Genomic DNA, 13,690 nt, shown 5'->3' on the forward strand with positions numbered 1-13,690 from the left:
GTAACTGATAGATATATAAATCCTGTCCTGCTTAATAGTAATTTTAACTGGCTTCCTCCCTCTGTGGGAAATCCACTTTTGTCCTCATTTGTAATGTATTTCAAAATTCCTTTACTCCGGATACATTTGCGCTGTTTCGACTTTTCCTTTGAACCAGTTCTGACATCTATCTGGTTGCCAGCCATCAAATGCCTGAAACAAACTCTTTAACACACGTTATTTTCATATCTAGATGCAAGTCATGATTTCACTTTTTCTGAAAATTATCTTTCAGACACAACGCACAGAATATATTATACAGTTAGACTTGTGATCCGTTGCTAGTATTCTGCTATAGGTGAGTGACGTTTTAGACAACGGGCTTCCGAGAATCAGAAAACGTATTTTGCTCTTGATTTTCTTCTGAGTATGATCGCAATGAAGAGCCCCATACTTACAGCATGTCTGCAGAAAATACTCATATATCTTGCCTCAGGCAGGGCACTGCCACAGAAAAAGCAGGGGACAAAGCATTTAGTGAGCACTGATTATGTCCCCCCACAAAGTGGAGGAGAGCAAAGAAGCCAGACACCATCCTTGAGAGTAAAAGGGGAAAGAGTAAGAAAGGGCTTAGAACACCCTGGTCTACGGTGAGATGCCCAAAATGTGCTGGTGGAGCCTGAATCTGATTTTCAGTGGAATCCAACTGGAAAAAGCAGACTGTGAAATCCCCAGAAGATAATGCAGGGCAATCCACGATGTATCGTGAGCTAGTGGAATAGAACATGTTCTCGAAGAAACTCAAGAAAGCACAGTCATCGGGAGCTCAAGAAATCGTCTGCTCTGGGTGAATCCCAGGACCCTCCTCTCATCTTCAGCTGCTATCACTGGCCTTTTGTTGACACCTTTCTCTGAGCTTTCAAAACCCAAGCTCATCTTTCAAGCTACAGACTCAACTGTATATTAGACATTCAAATGCAGAGAACCAGTTCCCAACGTCTGCAAAACTAACCCCCTGCCTCGGGCGGCAGCCTCATGGCCCCCCTACCGCATGGGTCTCTTCTAGCCCAGATGGATTCCCTTTCAGGCATCTGTAGAGATTGGGGAGGGGGTACGAGCACATACTTGCTTATGAGAAAGCAAGCTACCTGCTTTACAGGGAAAATGCTAAGTTGATTACAATAGCATCCTAATTGCTGCCTTTCAGAGAAGGCTTCTAAATAACAGTCTTTCAAAGCTGACATCAGTCCCTGTGCTTGAGATTTCTCTTCAAAGGGCTTCGCGAGTTTGACCAGGAATGTGGGGAGTTCTTTGCATTTATGGTCCTGCTATTTCGAACGACAGTTAGAAAGAATTGTTGATATCCTGGTCTTTAAGAACTTCAAAGACAGCCTGAGGCAGGCTCCGTTTAGGGGACCTGAGTGATTCCCTTTGTGGAACACAGCGGGCTCAAGCCAGCTCCTGGAAGAACAAAGCACAGGGCCCCGAATGCCAGGGACCAGGACTTCCAGACCAGGAATGTAGGGGGGACCCCCCTGATCCTGGCTTTTCTGCAGCAGATGGATGTGGCTGGCAGGGCCTTCCTGTGCCCGGGGTGAGTCTGGACCCCAGAGCCAAAGCTGGAGGTTGCAGAGGGCGTAGATGCCAGAAAGAGTAGGGGATGCAGGTACCAGCAGGAAGAGGGGATGCAGGTCCCAGAAGGAGGAGGGGATGCAGGTGCCAGAAGGAACAGATGTAAGTGCCAGAAGGAGTAAGGATGCAGGTCCCAGAAGGAGGAGGGGATGCAGGAGCTGGAAGGCCCCCACCGAAAAGTGGCAGAATATGACACCCCAAAATATGCCTGTTTGGCATGAAGATTATTTGAGCTGACTATTTTGAGAAACAGAAGTCACCCTTTTGTAAGGGACATTTACATTTACAAAGGAAATCTTCGCGTGTAAGGGTGTCTCCCCCTCTGTGCCAGGAAGAGGAGGATGACTCGAAATCACAAGAGACTCTGGTCTGTGGAGAAGGCAGACTGAAATCCGCATGACAGCCCCACCCTTGTTTACTGGGCTTTTCTTGGCCACCTCCCATAAGTGGCCTCCCTCATACTCTTCTTCCTCTGTCTTTAGCTGAAGATGGCATTTAAGCCTGAGTTCTAAGCCATTTCAGGGAGTTACTCATTTTCCCTGAGTTTCTCCCATGGACACATCTGGTATACAAGTTAATAAACTGCGGTTTGTTTTTCTCTTGTCAATCTGTCTTTTGTTATAGGACTGGATTCCCAGAGACAACTTAGAAGGTAGAGGGAGAATTACGTTTTCCTCCCTACATCACCCACGTTCTCCTGCCCAGGCCAAGCAGCGTCATTTTCACGAAGTCAGGGACGGGAACTCAGGACTTCTCTTCCTTTCCTTTGGGTGATTGAATAAACAACACAAGCAACTTAGCAAAACGTAAGATCGTTTGCAGGATGTAACTGGGAAATGTACAAGATCAATACATATTCGTTCCCTCCTTCTCGATTTATCGAGCGTTCTGCCAGAGGTGGAGAGTCTGACGGGTGACATGAGGAAGACGCTGCTACAAGGTAGACTGAGGCACAGTAAAAACTTTGAGTTTGTGCAAGCAAAAGTTGATTCAGATTGGGAGGCCACAACAGAAGTGCTCAGCAGTGCAGAAGCTCGGAGAAAGACTTGTATGGAGAAGGTGCTGAAGCGAAATAAGGAAATTATGGATTGGCTGGGGCTCAAAGCCCAGGTGGCTGTTTGTGGTGGGCTGTCCTTAGGTTTTGATTTCGTAGCCTGTACGAGTTTAGGTTTTGGTTTGCTTATGTGGCTGCAAAGATATCAGAGCCAACTTGATCTAGTGGCCTCCTTGTTTAATTAATTTAACGAATAGACATTTAGCAAACCACGGTAGAATAAGAGTTGTATCTCCAAATTTTATTTAAAGTTGATAATTCTGAAGACACGCTTGTTTTAATTAAACCAACAAAACTTAAACCAGCTTTTATTTACCGGAGAATATCCTAGATCACATGAACTCGAAAAACCTTGGGGTTAGTTTCCATATTTCTGAAAGACATCTTAATTTTTATAAGCACTTATCTTTCTTTAAGCCAAGAGGAACTCACACCTGACAAGGTGGAGGTTGCTGGAGCCCCGTGTCCCTGGGGAACCGCGACAGTTAGACCGTGCCAACGTCCCGTGTTCCAGGAAAGGACTCGTCACAGAGTCCCTTCGTCATATGACATAGGTGAGACCCTGTCCACAGTTTCTCACGACCCCATAACACTCACGATGACCCCTTGTGCACCTGAGACAAGGCAGACCCCGCCCTCCAGCTCCTATTCTTTGGCTCATGGTTGATTAGCTGAGATTGGAGCTGTTTGCCCCCTGAAACCAGCCGGATGTCGAGAAAAGCATTTCCTGACCAGCTCACTGCCTGAGACTCCCCCGACTGTGTGCACCCCAACTTCAGGTGGCCCATCCACGGCTTGTCTTCTGCTCCCCAGGAAAGTCCAAGGCCAGCTGCCCTGCCTGCTCTGACAGGCATGTGTGCACCCTCCTGTGGCAGTGGCCGGAATGAAGCCATCTCCTACCCTGTGTGGTGTGATCTCTGACATCACACGTGCATTTCTGTGAGTTTTATGCAAAGACTAGGAAGTCTCTAGGTCCTCTTTCTCAGGACATAAAGAGAGCAGTCGTCCGCACCTGAACATTATTTGGAGTTTAACTGTTCCTTCCCAGGGGCATCTTTAAGGCTTTTACTAACTCAGGGCTAACCCTGTGTCCTCTGAATGTCAAGGTATGAACCAGGGTGAGAGCGGGGTCTGCCCTGAGGGTCTGCTGTCCAGGCCCAGCCCTCCTGCCGGTGTGGGCATGTGGCCGGCTGGACAGTGGCCAGCTTCTGAACCGCCCACTGTTTGGCAGGACTTGTGGGACACTGGCACCTGGCAGGAGAAAAAGCCCATCCACGGGGCTGGGGCTGCCACCTCCCCTGGGTGCTCTTTTGGCAAACCCTTGGCCCTCCCGGTTCTCACCACGGGGCCTGGAGTCTCCCCTCACTGCAGACAGACCACGTCATGAAAAGTCACATTTTATAGAGCCTTAGCTGCCTGGCCAGGCATTATTGCTGAGTGGGCCCCTCCATACATTTTCCTCCCCACCTCAGCCTCGAACGCAGCTTTCCAAGGGTTCTTTGAGGCTGGGAGTAAGTGTGGGGACCCTGCTCTGGTGCCAGGTCTCCAGGTTGCCTCTTATCCAACGAGGCATCAGCCCCCATACCTTGTCCTCCACACCAACTCATTCTAGCTCCTGGTCAGTGAGGACAGCTGAGATCTTCTGCTCTAACAGGGCACAGGCAGCTCCAGGGGAGGGGGACGAATTGCTGATGTGGCCCCCCGGGGCTTCTCCATGGATGGCCTCCTGGGCAGTCATAAATTCATAACAGGACTTCAACCTCAGTGGAAGCTTCTAGAAAATAGGTCAGTTTGCTTGTTTGTTTTCCTAAGGGAAACACACAGGGCAGGTGTTTGCTGTTGGGGACGATTCCTCGTGCAGGTAAGATTGCGGATCAGTCTACGTTCCCTTCTGTCACTCCCACGGGGAGGTCAAGGGTAAGGCTGCCACGATCAACCTGGATCAGACAGGTTACCTGACTCAGCCACCGCTCTATTTCCCTAGCAAGAAAACTCTCTTTTCAAGTTTTCTTTCAATTCCACCCCCTAAGCAAAGACTACCTCCACTCTGACAGTCCCAAAGTAAAAATCTTGGGAAAGAAAGGAGCAGATTGGGACCAGCTCCAATCAGATATCCACCGCTGGTCTAGTTCACTCACGGGTTGGGGTGGGGGGTGTTCAGAGAGCACACGCCTGGCGTGAGGCAGTCCCTGTGATCCCTGTGACTGGAGAGGAAATGCCCCAGGAGGATGCGCATTGTCCCAGGGCCAGGCGAGGCCCAGGTGGCTTCCTCTGCAAATGGACCCGGGGAAGCATCTAGTCCTGGTCCCTGCAGGCATTCTCCTCTCCGTGTGAGGCCAGCAGGGATGTCTTCCCTTCCTCAGAAGCCTCCATTTGGATTCACCCAAGGATCTCTGTAGAGGGACAGCGTGTTACACCAGTTCTTCTGTTTATCTCTCTCTTACCAGTGCCAGTGAGTCCTGAGTAATATTAACTTGGTATTTTTAAACTCTGAAAGCATAATATCAACTCACTTGCGATACGACCTTGACTCAGAGCAAATTGTAATGTAAAAAAAAATCATGTTTGCCTTCTAATTGACTTTAAAGTCTCCATCCCGGGGGCATATTCAACATTCCCATCAAATTCAACGCGTCCCGACAGCACCAGCAACTCAGCTCGGCAGACTGGCAGCAGAAGCCCTGTTTCTGTCTCTTGTCTGAAGTCAATTATATTCTGTTCACCCTGGAGTCCTGCTTCACCCACAGCTTTTCCTACAATCAGAGACGCTGTGCAAATGCTTTGCCTCGCTTTGCTTCCACAGTGATGGCGGACTGGACATGTTGCCTCTGCTCCTTTCTCTCATTTGGGCTTCTTATACCTCATACTTGCTTCCCTGAATGTTATTTATTCCTTCATGGAGCAGGTATTTGTTGCGTGCCAGTGATGCGCTGGGATCTGGGGAAGGGACCAGAGACAAAGCTGGGCACGGTTCTTGAATTCTGGCCCCCATATTTGTGGGGAGAGTCAGACAACTTAGGCATTTATCTTGTGACAGTAGAAAGACCATGACTCAGGACAGACAGGTGCACTTGTAACAGCTACAAGGACATGTGGTCTAGATGGAGGAGGAAGTGGTCCATAGGGTGGCGTGTAACGTGAGGGGCGCACAGCAGAAGAGGATGATTCTCCAAGTGGAGGGAACAGCGCAGAAACACGAGAGGATTCATGGCTCACGAAAGCAAATCAAAATAGCTCAGCGTGGCTGGTTGGAGAGGCAGGAAAGAGGTTAGGGATCGGAGGGGTCAGGTCAAGACTGGAAAAGCAACCTGGGCTTCCAAGGCCCTAGTTCAGAGCGTGGACCATGTTAACTCCTGTAGGCAGAAGCAGTCAAGGTCGCGTCCCCTGACCCCTACCTCTCTCTCTGGCTGTTTTATGTCTGTCTTAACTCATACGCAGCCCTTTTTATATGGAAGGTATTACTCTATATATTTTTTCTGCTATTCATCTTTTTAATTTAATAAAAATCTTGGCCATATTTTGACATGACTAGATATAGACTACCTCTTTCTTTGTGATGGTTGAACGTATGGCCCACCGTATGGAAGTATCATAATTTGTCTGGTAGCCAGCCTCTATCAACATGGAAGCTCTTTCTAGTTTTTTGCTATTCTAAACAAAACTATGGTAAGTATACTTCCATACCGATTTTTGAACACATGTGCATGCATCTGGAGAAGAAATGTATAGAACCAGAATTACTGAGCATGCACGTGTTAAATTTTGACCTCAACCAATTGCACCCCAAAAGGTTACACTGACCAGCAAACACATGCAGCCGTGTCTGTTTCCCCAGCCCTCCAATGCACTATTGCTATCAGTAGTTTTAATCTTGCATTCTATTGGGTGAAAAGAGGTGTCTAGGTGTTTTACTTTGCATTTCTTTAGTTAAGTGAGACGCCGCATGATTTCCTATGTTTGCAAGTCATTTGTGCTTCTCTTCCTATAAATTGGCTTCTCGGATCATACATCTGTCATTTCGCTAAGTCTCTTGTTAATTTCTAATTGTTCATTCATTGTTTGCTAAGAAACTCACACCTGGAGGACTTCTCAGCCTCCGTAATTACGCGTGTGAGCCAATTCCTTACGTGTATCTCCTCAGTTCTGTTTCTCTGGAGAATCTACTAATGCAAAGATATTAAGGGACTTGCCCACAGTCAAACGATAGCCTGGGGCGACACAGAATTCGAGGACGCTTTGGAATACACATACTGTGTCGTATCTGAGGGATATTTTGCAGTTTCACACTAATACTGAACAATAGTATGAGTTGAAAAGATAAAAACCACTTGTAAAGTAGGAAAATGGAAACTCAGAGCGTTCATAACGTGGTTTTTCAGCAGTGGAACGGAGGCCATGGCCTGGACCTGACCCCAAAGCAGATCTCCTGACTGGGGGAAGCCGCCTCTCTGCTCATCCCTTTCTTTTGCATGGTGCTTGCTTTTGCCAAACCGTTTATACTATCCATTTTGGAAGAATGATGCGGTGACGTCCAAAGGCAGGGCTGTGCCCTTCGATTTAGGGTGGAGGAGTGACTCTCCCCGTCATCGAGGCCATGCCTCTTCTAGCTCACAGGATGGTCTGCGTGGTTCTTGGCTTCCTCTCCTTGGCCCTCAGATAACCTCAGAGTCTACACTTTTAAATCCCGGGCCGGCTTCTGAAAACCACCCAGTGCAATCTGTTCCTGTGCAAGAGGACTGGGGCCTCGCTGTGGCGGATGACACACTCAGCATGCCAGTGCGTGTGACCTCTCCTCACAAGAGACTTCACAATCAAGTTCCCGCCTGGTCTTCACCAGCCGTTCCCCACGGCCTCTAGTCTACTCTCAACAAAACAACCACAGCGACATAAAATGGCTTCAGCCACATGCTGTTATATACGTATATGTCTCAACGGCGTTGCTCTGACAGCCCACAGTTTAAGGAAGTGCAGGCGGCATCACATTCCACTTAAATTTAATGCCATTCAGAATTTCACACATGCCCCGTTTCTTATGCCTTGACTCATTAACCGGGTTGTGCAAACACCACACGGTGGGAGCCGGTTTTTTTCAGGCCACTGCAGCAGGAGAGCGCAGACGTGCCGGTCAGAGTGGGCAGGGCGGTTGGCCTTGCACTTTTCTGGGGAGAAGCGGACAGGCTGCGGACACACCATCTACAGTTGGGGTGCTCACAATCTGAGGGGTGGTGGTTCTCAGGCAGTGAGCTGATCAGGAAACATTTGGCTCTGGGCGAGCCCTGATGGCCTGGCGGTTAAAGTTTGGCGCTCTCACGGCTTCGGCGGCCCGGGTTCGGTTCCCAGGCGTGGAGCCACTCCACTCCTCTGTCAGTAGCCATGCTGTGGTGGCGGGTGGCTCACACAGAACTAGGACCTACAACTAGAATATGCAGCTCTGTCCTGGGGCTTTGGGGAGAAGAAAAAAAAGGAAGATTGGCAACAGGTGTTAGCTCAGGGTGAATCTTTCCCAGCAAAAAAAGATATATATATACATTTTTCTCTGTGTCCAGCTGGTTTCAGGGGGATAAACAGCTCCAATCTCAGCTGAACAACCATGAGACAAAGAACAGGAGATGGAGGGTCGGGTCTGCCTTGTGACAGGTACACAGGGGTCATCAGAAAGTGTGGACGGGGTGTCACCAGTGTCACCTGAGGGAGTGACTCTTTGTGGTGAGTCCTTTCCTCGGACACAAAGGAGGGGGGAAGATTTTGGCAAACAGGAGTTCAGAGGATTTCATAACTGGCCCTGTGCTCCCATCCGGGACCAGGCGGCTCAGGAGAAGTTCAGCAGTGTCAGCAGAAAAACAACATCTTTCACAGTAAATGTTCAAGGACGGTGGGGTCGACTGTAAGATTTCCTTGTTTCCCCAACCCCAGGTAGAAGTGTGGACTCTGCATAAGAAAGTAGAGGTGGGCAAGGCGGTAGGAGAAAGACGTATGTTGGTGGTACGCCTGCAAATTATTTGTGGGATAAATCCAGCCTTGAAATACGCTTACCCCTTACCCGCCCCACTGCCTACCAGCTAGAAGGGAACAGGATAAAAACCAAGATACATGCACGCTCATGCACACACGCATGGACACACATAGACACACGCATGTACGCATATACCCATCCATCTTAGCTTTCATTCCGCCATGGTGGGTCTGAAGAGCAAGAGGCCAGGTAGCAGACGTCCCTCGTAAGGATGAAAGAGAAGTTCTAACTGCTAATTGTTGCAAGAGGGTGGTCACAAGAGAGAACTTCCAACCAGCAATAGCCATCATAACTTAGGATGCCCCAAATACGGTAATTGACAAAACTTTGGATAATTTGGTAATTTGACAAAACTGTAGATAAATGGACTCTTCCAGACACCGGGGCCCTTTGGGACATGATGTTATCAAGTCAGAATCTCACGGAATGATAAATCCTTCCAGGAATGTTAAGACTCACAGGTCAGGGGGCCGGCCCGGTGGCGCAGCGGTTAAGTTCGCACGTTCCGCTTCTCGGCGGCCCGGGGTTTGCTGGTTCGGATCCCGGGTGCGGACATGGCACTGCTTGGCAGCCATGCTGTGGTAGGCGTCCCACGTATAAACTAGAGGAAGATGGGCACGGATGTTAGCTCAGAGCTAGGCTTCCTCAGCAAAAAGAGGAGGACTTGCAGTAGTTAGCTGAGGGCTAATCTTCGTCCAAAAAAAAACCAAACAAACAAACAAACAAAAAAAAAACAAAAAAAAGACTCACAGGTCAGATGTTCCCCCATTCTGGTGGAGTCTGTAAGTTCTGCCAAATCCAAACAATACTTACTGAATGCTGAGTGCAAAACACAGGGCAGAACGCCCGTCAGACCCAAGGGCACCTTGCTGCGGACAGATGGATGGACGGTTGGCCCTTCTGGGCGTCCCGGCTGGGGCCACCCCGCAGAGCAAACCTCAGCCTCTTCCGGTTTAGAGACTGGAGAGAAATTGCAGGACCGCAGTGACATTTTCAAACCCTCGTACGTCTTCTCCTGCAGAAACCAGAAATGTAACCTTCCTCCCTAGGTCCTTGGTTTCATTCCATTTCACAGAAAGAGCTCCTGTTGTCCAGCTGAGCAGGTACGGCTGTTTTTGAGCCCCTGGGAATACACAGTGACATACCAAATCAATAACTGAGTACATCAGCTTAAAAAAAACCCCACAGGATACCAGGGATTGCTTAGAAAACATGATTTTGCTTGTAGCGCTCAGGCACGGCCCATTTTCCCAGGAAAAGCCCTGGTCCCGAGTTCCAGCGCAGACCTGCTGACGGGGATTCAGACGGTCAAATTGGCCAACTGGGTGTGCTGCCAATTCTTGGCTGTTTTAGACCATTCAGGAGAGATCTCCGCCATGGGGGTTCTTGGGTTCTACACCAGCCAGGTGTCCCACCTTGGGGACGCTGGTCGCAGGCTTGCAGTGATGGCACCCAGACCCACAGAGGCCCAGCGCTCCTGCAGGCCACACGCTGTAAGCACGGAACGCTTACTCACCCTTGTGAGTCATAATCCTTTCAGTTCTCAAAACACATCATCAGCTTGATTTCTCCTGACCTAAGCAAGTCCTGAGTGGACTTCCCTCCCACCCGCCATGGCTTCTGGCCCTACTACGGTCCCTGTCATAGAGGGTCAGGATGTGCTTATGGACGAACGGGATGAGTAGGTATGTGGTCCTCTCCCAACGGGAGGGCAGAGAGCGATGTCCACGCTGAGAGCAGTCCGTAGCTGCAGGATTTCAGGCTGAGAGAAGGGGCCGTGCCTTCTGTCCATCATACGTCTGTCTTCCCCGCATCTAGTGCACAGGAAAGCTGGGAATGTCTGCTGGATGCGGGCTAGCTGTGTGCACGGCTGTCTGCCAGGCCTCCCCCAGGGTCCCAACCACGCCTCTGTTCTTTCCAGCTTGCCGTAGACAAGCTGGGCCTCAAGGAGTTGCCCATCCATCCAGTGGGGAACCAGCTGGAGGATAAATGACCATGATGAAGCAGGATCACGGTGCTAGGACTGCGTGCCCCAGGAGGACGGCCTGCGGGGGCATCCAGGGCTGGGGGGGAGGGTGGGTCAAGCTCGGTGGAAGCACAGGAGGGTGTGAGCAGGGCTGTGGCTCCAGCGGTTTCAGCCTGAGCGCTGTTTGCATTTGCTTTGTAAACCACGGGCGTGCGGAGCGCTGGAGAGAAACTGAGGGGAAACCGATTAATGACTAAAACAAGAGGCCTAGCAAGAAGTTGGAGTTTTAGCTTAATTTTCAAAGTTCTTTACAACAAAATTTCTTTCTAAAAGTATACTTTCCTTTAAACATTTTTATTATTTTAAAAATTAGATGATCTTCCTAAAAATATGGAAATAGTATATAGGTGCATCCGCTAGAAAGTGTACACGTGGCCCCTTCCTCCCACAAGGTCTATTGTCCAGAGTCTGTTTGCTTACAGACTTGTATGTAGGTGTACAGATGTATATAGCTCTCTGTGTGTGCATATGTATCTATTCATATTCATATGTGCACACACACATATGTGCATGATTTTTTCATTAAAATGAGCTCTTACTATTTTTTTTTTTTTTTGAGGAGGATTAGCCCTGAGCTAACATCCACCACCAATCCTCCTCTTTTTTGCTGAGGAAGACTGGCCCTGAGCTAACGTCTGTGCCCATCTTCCTCTGCTTTATATGTGGGATGCCTGCCACAGCATGCCTTGACAAGCTGTGCACAGGTCTGCACCCAGGATCCGAACCAGTGAACCCTGGGCCCCAGAAGCAGAATGTGTGAACTTAACCACTGCACCACTGGGCCGGCCCCTCACGCTATTTTTATTCAAGAACCAAGCAGTAATTCTCAATAGAGGTCTTTCTAAAACGTTCTCAGTCACGTCAACTACTCTATCTATCAAGCCTGTCTTTGTCCAGCTTGCCAGAAAATCCTTCCCAAAAAGGGTTAAGTAGTTCCCAGATAAGCATCTGCTGGGGGAGACCTGTGGTGTACAAACATCCTGTGCCATTTGCTGAAGCGCAAACAGGTGTGATGCAATGATTTCCCAACGTACTGTTGGAAAGAGTCAGTCACTTCCCTCGCAGCCAGAAGCAACCCAGGAAACCGTCTCAGCTTCTGACACTCTCCAAGACTGAAGAAGCCATGAGCCGCGACAGCAACAGGAACTAAGGAGGCTGCAACACTAGGTAAAATCGACATAGATAACGTTATTTCGTTTGGGGACAAAATTCACATTTTTTGGATGTTTGTGCATTGTGGGAGCAAAGACACAAAATTATCTTTGCAGATTGACCCATGTAATCTTATGTCACTGTGGCTTTGACTTTACAGACAAAATAACCAATTGAAAAGTACCTAGACAGTTCCAGCATATACACTGTGTATGCCCCTCATCTTGGCTTCCTGGACGCACACGCATTTGGCCCTGGGCCGTCCAAGTTTCAGCCTGAGTTTCCCTAGCGACCTCGTTAGAGCTGCTCGCTCCGACCTGCTGGCTCCCTCAGATGGTCCGGGAGCTGCAAAACGGGAACTTTCAGATTCTGTTGAGAGAAAATCTGTCTGGGTCAGCGTCTGTGGAGCTGAGCAGCTGTGCCAGCAGCTGGTTATCACTCCTCCGCCTTTGTGGAGATGTGGGGGGGCCGGGGGACCAAATGGGACCACCCTCCTCATGATTTCTATCGTGTGACCTGCTTTGTTTGGGGAACGGGATATGTCACCGTCTGAATTTGTTTGATTTCTCTACTTGCATAGTTGTTTCTCGTCTGTCTCCTCCACTAGAATTAAACCTCTATGAGGACAGTCCCCTCACCGTTCTCTCAGTGTGGTGGTCCTGGCACTGGAATGATACCTGGCACAGGGTGGGCATTCAACAAGGGGTTGGAGAATAACTGTAGAAGTTGGCTCTATATCTAGGGCAGCAGAAGGCTCACTGGAAAGGGAAAAGGGATTATGCATTTGGAAAACAAAGAGGGGTGTGCCTGTGTGTGCACCTGTGTATGCCCACGTGTGTGAAGACTTTACCATCTCTGACTCATTCAACAGAACATGTGAAAGATGCCTCAGATGTTATACCTGAGGGCCTGCCAGTCTCCTCCACTCTGGTATGAAATAAGGGTGCATAGACTTCCCAGATGCCAGGAGTTGGGGGCTCTGCAGATTCCCATGGGAGATTCTGGCTGCAGAGTCAGGCTGCTCAAATGTCCCACGATGAAATGAGTGCCGAGGACCCCGAGGGCAGGGAAGATGGAGAATCTCATGACAGCTTAGAGGGGTGGTATGATTCAAGAGTATTGTGAGGGTGAAAGTATTTTGGGCTATTTCAAGCCTTTTCCTGGGCCCCACTTCTGCTGAATTTGCCATGAGGAGGTCCCTGCTGTCTCTGGTCAGTGATGGGAATGAGGTGGAGAGAATTCGGCCAAGGGAGGATGGGATCCAGGAGAATCCCCCTTCAACTCCGGGGGTCTCTCGATCCCGGTTCATTGTCACAGCCCGTCTCACCCACCGGCCAGCTCCGGAGCCTGCCTCTCCAAGCCTGCAGCTGCGTGGGATGCTAACTAAGGGAAAACCCTTCTCCAGTCAGAGCTGTGCTTGAAACACAATTTAAAAATATAAATTGCTTAAAAAGAAAAAAAGCTCCAAGTACATTTATTTCCAAAGCGTAAGAATTCTCAACTTAGGCGATAATTTTTTCCATTCCTTATACACACATTTTTCATCTTTATGTAGATGAAAGTCTGAATAATGAAGAGGACAGATTTGAATTTGTTTGGTGCTGCTTTTATTAGCGAAGATGTCAGATTTAAATGTCAAGAAAATTGATGTTAATTTGCTTACATAAGTATTTTCTCTAAAACAGCAAATCATTGATTATACTTGCCTTAAAGGAAGGGCAATCTTTATCTTCTTAGCGGGAAGTTTGCTGACTTAAAATGAGCGCAGAGCTACAAAATCATCTTTTTTTCCTCCAAGTGACATAGAGTTGATGTTAGTTTTGAGGAGCGAAAT

At 48.8% G+C, this 13,690-nt stretch overlaps 1 protein-coding gene across 3 annotated transcripts in view; it reads left to right on the top strand.

Moving 5' to 3' along the window:
• Positions 1–11,739: 11,739 nt before the first annotated feature.
• Positions 11,740–13,690, top strand: part of UNC93A (unc-93 homolog A) — a 30,028-nt gene continuing 28,077 nt past the window's right edge. For all 3 annotated transcript variants that reach the window (XM_044761387.2, XM_014858395.3, XM_044761385.2), the window contains exon 1: positions 11,740–11,871. The gene's annotated coding sequence lies outside the window, so the exon portion shown is untranslated. The remainder of the gene's footprint in view (positions 11,872–13,690) is intronic.

Source organism: Equus asinus, chromosome 1 (genome assembly GCF_041296235.1).
Source record: "Equus asinus isolate D_3611 breed Donkey chromosome 1, EquAss-T2T_v2, whole genome shotgun sequence".
NCBI lineage: Eukaryota > Metazoa > Chordata > Mammalia > Perissodactyla > Equidae > Equus > Equus asinus.